Raw genomic sequence first — 11,655 nt, forward strand, 5'->3', positions numbered from 1 at the left:
GGAACATAGGTCACAGATCATTGGGTGCTTGGACAGAGTGAAGCACACAAAGTTACACTGCACAGGAGGGACTCAGAGCAAAGTCGACATTAACAAGATCAACATCATTAGACGTGGTCCATTCATCAGTGTAGTAACAGCAGGGTGTGAGTGTGTGAGAGAGAGTGTGTGTCTGTCTATCTGTGAGTGTGTGTGTGTGAGTGTGTGTGTGTGTGTGTGTGTGAATGTGTGTGAGAGTGTGTGTGTGTGTGAGAGAGTGTATGTGTGTGTGTGTGTCTGTCTGTGAGTGTGTGTGTCTGTGTGTGAGTGTGTGTGTGAGAGAGAGTGTGTGTATATGTGTGAGAGAGAGTGTATGTATGTGTGTGTGTCTGTCTGTCTGTGAGTGTGTGACTGTCTGTCTGTGAGTGTGTGAATGTGTGTGTGTGTCTGTGTATGTGTGAGTGTGTGTGTATGTGTGTGAGAGAGAGTGTGTGTGTATGTATGTGTGTGTGTGAAAGTGTGTGTGTGTGTGTGTGTGTATGTGTGTGTGTCTGTGTGTGTGAGAGTGTGTGTGTGTGAGAGCGTGTGTCTGTGAGTGTGTGTGTGTGTTCTGTGTGTGTGTGTATGACAGTGTGTGAGTGTGTGTGTATGTGTGTGTGTATATGCATCTGTGTGTGTTTGTGTGTGTGTGAGAGTGTGTGTGTGTATATGTATGTGTAAGTGAGAGTGTGTGTGTCTGTGTGTGTGAGAGAGTGTGTGTGTGTCTGTGAGTGTGTGTGTGTGAGTGAGCGTGTGTGTATGTGTGTGTGTGTGTGAGTGTGTGTGTGAGAGAGAGAATGTGTGTATGTGTGTGTGTGAGAATGTATGTGTGTATGTGTGTGTACGCGTGTGAGAGAGAGTGTGTGTATGTATGTGTGTGTGTATGTGTGTGTGTGTGTGTGTGAGAGAGTGTGTGGGTGGGTGTGAATGTGTGTGTGTCTGTGTCTGTGTGTGTCTGTCTGTATGTGAGTGTGTGTGAGTGAGTGTGTGTGCGCACATGTGTGACAGAGAGGGTGTGTGTGAGACTGTGTGTGTGTAAGTGTGTGTGTGTGAGAGAGTGTGTGTGAGTGTGTGTGAGTATGTGTGAGTGAGTGTGTGTGTAAGTGTGTGTGTGAGAGAGTGTGTGTGAGTGTGTGTGTTAGTGTGTGTGTGTTAGTATGTGTGTGTGAGAGAGTGTGTGTGAGTGTGTGTGTGAGTGTGTGTGTTAGTGTGTGAGTGTGTGTGAGTGTGTGTGTGAGAGAGTGTGTGTGTGTGCGCGCGTGTATGTGTGTGAGTGTGGGTGTGTGTGTGCGCGTGTGTGTGGTTGTAGTAGATCGTTACTGGGGTGGGAGGCGTTGTTGATGATGGTGACAGCCTTTCTGGGACAATGAGAAGTGTAGATGGAATCCATGGACGGGAGGTTCGCTTCCGCGATGGTCTGGGCTGTGCTGGTAGTTTGGTACAGTCCTGGGCAGAGCAGTTACCGTACCAGGGTATTATGCACCCGGACAGTATGCTTTCCGTGCTGCATCTGTCAAAGTAGGTGCGAGTCCTCCTTGTTATGGGCCTTTCACCATGTGGATCTGCTCCCAGTGGCCCAGCTGGGGTCTGAGCTGGGCCTTGCGTTCCTGAAGCATCAACTGCCCACTCCCTTACTTCCACGTTCTCACTAGAACAGGCTGAATGGCCCCCTCCAACACCCACAGTCCCAGCCACTATCATCAGCCAAAAGGCTGCAATCAATGTGATGTCTGTAAATTAGTTTAGGTTAGATTAGATTCCCTACAGTGTGGAAACAGGCCCTTCAGCCCAACAGTTGAAAATGTGTTGCTGGTTAAAGCGCAGCAGGTCAGGCAGCATCCAAGGAACAGGAAATTCGACGTTTCGGGCCAGAGCCCTTCATCAGGAATGAGGAGAGTGTGCCAGGCAGGCTAAGATAAAAGGTAGGGAGGAGGGACTAGGGGGAGGGGCGATGGAGGTGGGATAGGTGGAAGGAGGTCAAGGTGAGGGTGATAGGCCGGAGTGGGGTGGGGGTGGAGAGGTCAGGAAGAGGATTGCAGGTTAGGAGGGCGGTGCTGAGTTCGAGGGAATCGACTGAGACAAGGTGGGGGGAGGGGAAATGAGGAAACTGGAGAAATCTGAGTTCATCCCTTGTGGTTGGAGGGTTCCCAGGCGGAAGATGAGGCGCACTTCCTCCAGCCATCGTGTAGTTGTGTTCTGCCGGTGGAGGAGTCCAAGCACCTGCATGTCCTCGGTGGAGTGGGAGGGAGAGTTAAAGTGTTGGGCCACGGGGTGGTTGGGTTGGTTGGTTCGGGCGGCCCGGAGGTGTTCTCTGAAGCGTTCCGCAAGTAAGCGGCCCGTCTCCCCAATGTAGAGGGGGCCACATCGGGTGCAGCGGATGCAATAGATGATGTGTGTGGAGGTGCAGGTGAACTTGTGGCGGATATGGAAGGATCCCTTGGGGCCTTGGAGAGAAGTGAGGGAGGAGGTGTGGGCGCAAGTTTTACATTTCCTGCGGTTGCAGGGGAAGGTGCCGGGAGTAGAGGTTGGGTTGGTGGGGGGTGTGGACCTGACGAGGGCAACAGGTCCACACTGACCCCCTGAAAGGTAACCCACCCAGACCCATTCCCCCTACCCTCACTAATGCACCTAACACTATGGGCAATTTAGCATGGCCAATCCACCCTAAACTACACATCTTTGGACTGTGGGAGGAAACTGGAGCACTCAGAGGAAACCCACGCAGACACGTGGAGAATGTGCAAACTCCACACAGACAGTCGCCTGAGGATAGAATCAAACCTGGGTCCCTGGCGTTATGAGGCAGCAGTGCTAACCACTGAGCCACCGTGCCGTGCGTGTTACTGGGCAACGGCTGTATGTCAAGTGTGCATACTGATACTGTCTGCGAATTGGTCCAGGGAGCACCAAAACAGCGGTGCCGGTGTCTGACCCCACGCCTGTGCCTTTATGTCCCAGCGGTCGGTGTTAAAGGTTTCCTGCGGGCCTTCCGTACATTTCCCTGGAGCACTTATCTGCCTCACTCCCAGCTGTCCCGTCCAGAAGGTGCTAGGGAAGAACTTCCTTCAGAGACGGCACCACGTGCTGTGATCGACGTTCCCGGGTCGACGGCAAGATTGGAGTGCGGTGCTGGAAAAGCACAGCAGGTCAGGCAAGGTCCGAGGAGCAGGAACCTCGACGTTTCGGGCAAAAGCCCTTCCTGGATCGACGTTCGGTCGGCAATTCTGGGACTCGGACCTAGCGGCAATGAGGGACAACGTTAACAGGATACATCCCCTCACCGCCCCCACAAGTCGGAGTGGCCTTTCCCGGGATATCGCAGCTCTGGTTGTCATCAATGTGAACATCATAAATGATGGAGGTGCATTCACAATGCCTGCAATTGATTAGCCATTGTAAACTTTTACGAGATGCAGTAAGGGTTTACAAGCCGTAGTAAAGCAGAGCCAATGTCTGTTGCCCGACCCTAACTGCCCTTGAACCGATTAGCCCCACAAAGCCATGTCAAGGGGCAGTTAAGGGTCAACTGTGATTATTGTGGGTCTGGAGTCACATGATGACCAGACCAGGTAAGGACAGCAGATTGGCTTTTTGTGACAATCGATGATACATTAACCGTCGCCGTCATAGAATCGAGTTTACCATTCCTGGCCTGATGAATTGCTGTTAAATTGTACAAGCTGCCCTGTTAAGATTCCCCAGAGCTTTAGACTAGACCTCTGGATTATCAGTCGGCGCTGGGTCCACTGCTTCTCCTCATTTATATAAATGATTTGGATGTGAACATAGGAGGCACAGTTAGTAAGTTTGTAGATGACACCAAAATTGGAGGTGTAGTGGACAGCGAAGAGGGTTACTTCAGCGTACAGTGGGATCTTGATCAGATGGGCCAATGGGCTGAGAAGTGGCAGATGGAGTTTAATTCAGATAAATGTGAGGTGCTGCATTTTGGGAAATTAGGGTAGGACTTAATGGCCAGGTCCTGGGGAGAGTTGCCGAACACAGAGACCTTAGGGTGCAGTTTCATAGTCCCTTCAAGGTGGGCACGCAGGTAGATAGGACAGTGATGAAGGTGTTTGGTATGTTTGCCTTCACTGGTCAGAGCATTGAGTACAGGAGTTGGGAGGTCATGTCGCGGCTGTATAGGACATTGGTTAGGCCACTGTTGGAATATTGCATGCAATTTTGGTCTCCTTCCGATTGGAAAGATGTTGTGAGACTTGAAAGTGTTCAGAAAAGATTTACAAGGATGTTGCCAGGGTTGGAGGATTTGAGCTACAGGGAGAGGCTGAACAGGCTGGGGCTGTTTTCCCTGGAGCGTCGGAGGCTGAGGGGTGACCTTTATAGAGGTTGACAAAATTATGAGGGGCATGGATAGGGTAAATAGACAAGGACTTGTCCTTGGGGTGGAGGAGTCCAGAACTAGAGGGCATAGGTTTAGGGTGAGAGGGGAAAGATATAAAAGAGACCTATGGGACAACTTTTTCATGCAGAGGGTGGTACGTGTATGGAATGAGCTGCCAGAGGAAGTGGTGGAGGCTGATACAATTGCAACATTTAAGAGGCATTTGGATGGGTATATGAATAGGAAGGGTTTGGAGGGATATGGGCCGGGTGCTGGCAGGTGGGACTAGATTGGGTTGGGATATCTGGGTCAGCATGGATGGGTTGGACCGAAGGGTCTGTTTCCGTCCTGTACGGCTACGAAATGACAAAGGAAGGAGCTTATGCTCCAGGAATATGAGCAGCTAGTGGTTAACAGAAAGAAGCGAATCCCACAAAAATAATAATAGCTGTGTGGCTAGCTGACTTTGTCGGTGAGTTTGCAGATGGGAAATAAAACAGCGCGGCTCAGAGATCAGGGAGATTGGGGAAATAGCCTCTAGTCTGAGGGAAGGGGGAGACAGGCTTCAGCGGATTTGTTCTGGCAGGTTGTTTAATCAGGGCAGGAATGCGGGGTTTAAAATAAACAGTGGGAGCAGAGGATCAAACGAGGAAAGAGGTGAAAAGTTTAAAAAATGAGAGAAAGATTCTGAGAATGCAAATGAGGATGGGAGAGTGTCAGGGAGGGTCAGTGCCAGCAGGTCAGGGCAGAGGCTGGGAAAATAGGAATAAAATGGAAGTAACCACCCTGGGTATGAATATACAGAGCCCTCATAACAACGGCTGCAATGGAATTAAACATGTCCGGTTTGCACAGGCCCTACAGAGAGATGGCAATGAGATGACAAAGGCTGGAGGCTGAATATTTGAGGACACATATCACTTTGGGAGTACTGGAACCTTATGGTGGCTGAGTGGTTAGCCCTGCTGCCTCACAGCGCCAGAGACCCAGGTTCGATCCCAGCCTCGGGCAGACTGTCTGCATGGAGTTTGCGTATTGTCTGCGTGGGATTCCTCCCACAGTCACAGAGACTTGGAGGATGAGCTGGGGTGAACGCAGGGTTTTGGGGATAGGGCAGGCGTTGTGTCTGGATGGGATGGGTTTCAGAGAATCGGTTCAGACTCGATTGGTTAAACGGCCCTGCTTCCCAAACTGGGGAAGGGAGGGAGGGGCAGTTCTGTTAATTAAGGATGACATTTGTGGAGAATGAAGATGGCCTTGGGTTGTAAAGGTCATGATGTGGAACACGCTTAGTGAGAAATAAGCAGGGGAAGCCATTTTTGAAAGTGGTTTCTCTGCCTCTAGCAGTCAGTCCAATAAAGGGCAGGGTACGGGGGTGGGGGGGAATAATGGGGGCTTTTCAGAGCGGTACACTGATAATCATGAGCAATTGTATACCGCGTGGATGAGGCAACTTAATGACAGTGCGCCTGGAGGAAGAGTTCATGGCATGTATTCCGGATAGTTCCGTACATTTCACAGCTGTTCAGACTATTCCAGACCTGACAATGTGCACCAAGATGTGCAGGTCGGGGTGGATTGGCCCGTGCTGAATTGCCCATGGTGTTAGGTGCGTTCGTCAGAGGGGAATGGGCCTGGGTGGGTTGCTCCTCGGAGGGTCGGTGTGGACTGGTTGGGCCGAAGGGCCTGTTTCCACACTGTAGGGGGATCTAATCTAAGACAAGATGAATGAAAGTTCTCAGAGTAAAGGTGTCCAGGTTTGGCAGGGGTGGCAAAGAGAGAGAGGAGTGGGTCTGAGATGAGTATTTGAGCCTTAAATAAAGACGACAGTGAGACCGGTGAACTGGGGGAATTCGGTGAATGGTTTGGAGCCAGTACAGACGTACGAACAAAACTTCAAGGGAACAGTACAGGCTCAGGCTTGGAGGGCCAAAGGGCCTGTTCCTGGGCTGTAAATCTTCTTTGTCCTTTGAAACATTTTCTGACATGCAGCAAGGAACAGGAAGGGGAGAAAGCAGGGCACAAGGGAAGGTGACTAACTAAGGAAGGTAAAGATAAAGCCAAATTGATAGGAGCAGCACTGAAATGCCACAAAGACCAGGGAAGATGGGGCAGAATGTACAAAACATCAAGGGCAGGGGCTAAAACGATGAGAAGGGGGGGGAGAGATTAGAATGGAAAAGAGATGCGAAGGATCTCGACAAGTTTCAAAACAAAACGTTAGCAAGTCTCTCCTCTGGAGAGTTAACCTGGGGATTTAATGATGGCAAATAAGGAAATGGCAGATCATTTATATCCACAGGAGATACAGGCAACATCCAGAAATATTGGTGAATCCGTGAGTGAAAAGGAGGAAGGAATTTAAAACATTTGCAATCGCCGGGGGAGATTGTACGGCGGAGATTATCGGAACGGGAAGCTGACAGATTCCCGGGTCCTGATGGACTTCCTCTTTGTGCCTGACACCATGAGGTATAGGAGGGGGGGGGGGGGGGGGTGTTGGCTGCCTGGTAACTTGAGTTTGTTCCCTCATTCAGTAGGGTCATGGCTGTTCTGACATCACTCTCCTTACCCACCCCTCTCCCCCCTCACCCCCCGTAACCCTTGATTCCCCGACTGAACCAGAGTCTGTCTCTCTCACCCTTAAACATACACGAGGGCTCTGCGCCCCCCCCCCCCCCATAACTCTCTGTGTGGGGAGGGCTCCCAAAAAAACTCACCAAGCTCTGAGAGAAGAGATTGCCCCTCACCACCGGCTGGCACTGGGGCAGGTGGGACGGTGCCCTTTGATCCTAGACCCTTCCTCTGTGGAGGGTCGGGGAGGGGAGGGGAGAGACCATCCTCTCAATGTTGACCCTGTCAAACTCCTTCAGAATCCCTACCAGTGGGGATGGGCCCCAGAGAGAGAGAGAGAGAGAGAGAGATGGAAAAACCAACAGTGGGGCAGACAAATGGAGAGTGAGTAGCTGCTCATGGGGACCATTGGAGGCTGACGTTGGGTTGCGTGTGGTGACAAAGCTGGGGGTTGAGGGTAAGGGCATGGGAGAAGGGGCCTCAGGTCTTACAATGACTGAACCCGACTTTGAATCCTGAAGGCTGCAGGGCGTTCCCAGTGGGAAGTGAGGTGATGTTCTCCCAGCCTGTGCTGCTCCTCACTGGAGCACTCCGGCCTAGACGTTGGCCAGGGAACAGGGTGGGGTGTTCAAGCAACAGGCAACCGAAAGCTCAGGGTCTTTTATTTCGGCCAGAATGTTCCGGAAAGTGGTCGCCCAGTCTACACTCTGTTTCCCCACTGTCGAGGGGACCACATTGTGAGCAGCGAATGCAGTCGACTGGACTGAGGGAAGTGCAGGCAAAGTGTTGCTTCACCTTGAAGGTATGTTTGGGCCCTTAGATACTGAGGAGGGAGGAGGTAAATGGGTAGGTCTTATACCATCGACGGTCGCCGGGGAAGGTACCGTGGGGCTGTGGGTGTCGGGAGTGAAGGAGGAGTGGACCAAAGTATCCTGGAGGGAAGGGTCCCTGGGAAAGGCGGACAAGGGAGGGGAGGGCAATATGTGCCTGGTGGTGGCATCCTACTGGAGCCGGTGGAAATGGAGGCTAATGATCCTCTGGATGCTGATGGGATGGTAGGTAAGGACAAGGGGCGGGATCCCTATCACTGAACAGAGGGGGGTGAGGGCGGACGTTCGGGAGATGGGTCAGACCAGGCTGAGGGCCCTGTCAGCTACGGTGCTGAGGAATCCTCGGCTGAGGTCGAAGGTGGCCATTTTGGAGGCTCCCTTCTCAAAGTGGGCCTCATCAGAACACACGCGATGGCAACGGAGTAACTCGGAGAACGGAATGGAGTTTTTACAGGAAGCAGGGGGCACGGAGGCAACTGTGGGAGTCGTTGTGGGCTCACCTTGGCAATTGATGGCCAGACTATCCCCAGAAATGGAAACAGAGAAATGTCGGAGGAAGAGAAGGGAGGGGGGGGGGTCAGAGATGGGCCGGGTGGAAGTTGGAAGCGAAATTGGTCAGCTTTTCCAATCGCGGATGGGACTGGAAAGGCAGCACCAATGAGGACATCGATCTGCAGAAGGAAGAGCTATTTGTGGAGGATTGGGACAAGGAAGGTCCCACGTCACCCACAGGGAGACGGGCAGAACGGCAGCCCATCTGGGTGCTCACAGCCACCCCTTTGACCTTACAGTGTCACCCACTCCTATCTCCCCCTGGACCACGACCCCACCACCAAGCACCAGGCTATAGTGTCCGCAAGCGCTCCCAGACTTGCTGCATGTTTCCAGCCATTCCCGTTTATATTGTGGGTTTCCTGTAGTTCTCTCTGTTCGGAAGGAAGCTGGGAACGTGGGGTGGAGACCATAGCCATGACCCCGTGGAGGAGCAGAGCAGGCTGGAAGGGCTGAATGGCTGACTCCGGCTCCTAATGTTTGTGGAGTGGCACATTTGCCGATGGTTAACGTTTCGAGACACCATGATGGACAGGATGGAGTTTTGGCTGCACAGCCCTGCATGCTACACTGTGTGGAACTTCCTGAGTACTGCTGTAGGCGTTGAGAGTGTGGTGCTGGAAAAGCACAGCCAGTCAAGCAGCATCCGAGGAGCAGGAGAATCAACGTTCCAGGAATCAGCCCTTCGTCAGGAATGAGGCTGGTGGGCCGAGGTGGGGGGGGGGGAGCTGAGAGATACATGGGAGGGGACAGCCCTCACTTTCTCCTTGCTGTTGTAAGTGGCTGCGGAAAGTGAGTGATATCCCATCACAGCCTCAAACCATCCCTTTTAAAGGAGTGAATGCCTTCATCGGATAGGTTTACACACACACACACACACACACACACACACACACTCTCACACTCACACACACATGCACACAGACACACACACACACACTCTCTCACAGTCACACTCACACACACACACACACACTCTCACAGTCACACACACACACACACACACACACACTCTCACAGTCACACACACACACACACACACACTCTCACAGTCACACTCACACACACACACACTCTCACACTCACACACTCTCACAGTCACACTCACACACACACACACACTCTCACACTCACACTCTCACACTCACACGTACATGCACACAGACACACACACACACACACACTCTCACACAGTCACACTCACACTCACACACACACACTCTCTCACAGTCACACTCACACACACACACACTCTCTCACAGTCACACTCACACACACACACACTCTCTCTCACAGTCACACACACACACACACACTCTCACAGTCACACTCACACACACACTCTCTCACAGTCACACACACTCACACACACACTCTCTCACAGTCACACTCACACACACACACTCTCTCACACTCAAACTCACACGCACATGCACACAGACACACACACACACTCTCACACTCACACGCACATGCACATGCACACAGACACACATATTCTGTCACACACACACACATGCACACTCTTTCTCTCTCACACACACACACGCATACACATGCACACATAGACACACAAATACTCTCTCACACACACATGCACACTCTCACACACTCACACACACACACATGCACACACAGATACACACATTCTCTCACACACATGCACACACACACTCTCACACATTCATACACACACATGCACGCATAGACACACACACATTCTCTCTCTCACACACACATGCACACACAGACACAGACACACACGCACGTACACACAGACACACACTCTCTCTCTCACACTCTCACAAACACATGCACATGCACAAACACACACTCTCTCTCTCACACTCCACATACGCATGCACATGCACACACACTCTCTCACACTCACAGAGACATGCACATGCACACACAAACATACATGCGCATGCAACACAGCCACACATTCTCTCTCTCACTCACACACTCTCTCTCACATTCACATGCATACACTCTCTCAAACACACACACTCTCTCTCACAGTCTCACACACGCACACACGCATGCACACACAGACACACACATTCTACCTCTCCCACTCACACATACGTATACACATGCACACACAGACACACACACTCTCTCTCTCACACACACACATGCACATACAGACACACACACTCTCTCACACTCACACACACACATGCACACACTATCTCTCTCACACTCTCACACACATGCACATGCACACACAAACACACAGACACACACACTCTCTCACTCACACATTCTCTCTTTCACACCCACATGCACATACTCTCTCAAACACACACACAAAATCTCTCTCACACTCACACACATACACACACAGACACACACTCTCACACTCACACACACATGCACATGCACACACAGACGCACACACTCTCACACTCACACACACGCATGCACATACTCTCTCACACTCACACAAGCATGCGCATGCACACACACACTCTCTCTCACACATACACATGCAAATGCTCACACACTCTCTCACACTCACACATACATGCACACACACTCTTTCTCACACTCACACACACTCTCTCACACTCACACATACGCATGCACATGCACAGACACACACACACGCATGCATATGCACACACATTCTCTCTCACACTCACACACATGCATGCACATGCACACACAGATACACACACACTCAAACACACATGCACATGCACACAGGCATACACTCTCTCTCTCACACTCACATGCATACACTCTCTCAAACACACACACACACTCTCACACTCACACACACATGCGCACACACACAGACATGCACACACAGACACACACTCTCTCACTCACACACTCTCTCTTTCACACTCACATGCACATTCACACACTCTCTCAAACACACACAATCTCTCTCACACACACACACATACACACACACACACACTCGCATGCACACGCATACACATGCACACACAGACACACACACACTCATACACACACGCATGCACATGCACACACAGACACACACAATCTCTCACACTCACACATGCACATGCACACACACTCCCTCTCTCACACTCACACACACGTGCACATGCACACACAAACATACATGCACATGCACACACTCACTCTCACTCACACACTCTCTCTCTCACACCGACATGCACACACACTCTCTCTCACACACACACACACGCATGCACATGCACACACACACATGCAGGCACACACATGCATATGCACACACAGGCACACACACACACTCTCACACTCAGACAAAAACACACTCTCTCTCACACTCACACATACGCATGCACATGCACAAACAGACACACGCACACACAA

This window comes from Hemiscyllium ocellatum, chromosome 35 (assembly GCF_020745735.1).
Source record: "Hemiscyllium ocellatum isolate sHemOce1 chromosome 35, sHemOce1.pat.X.cur, whole genome shotgun sequence".
In the NCBI taxonomy this organism is placed as follows: Eukaryota; Metazoa; Chordata; class Chondrichthyes; order Orectolobiformes; family Hemiscylliidae; genus Hemiscyllium; species Hemiscyllium ocellatum.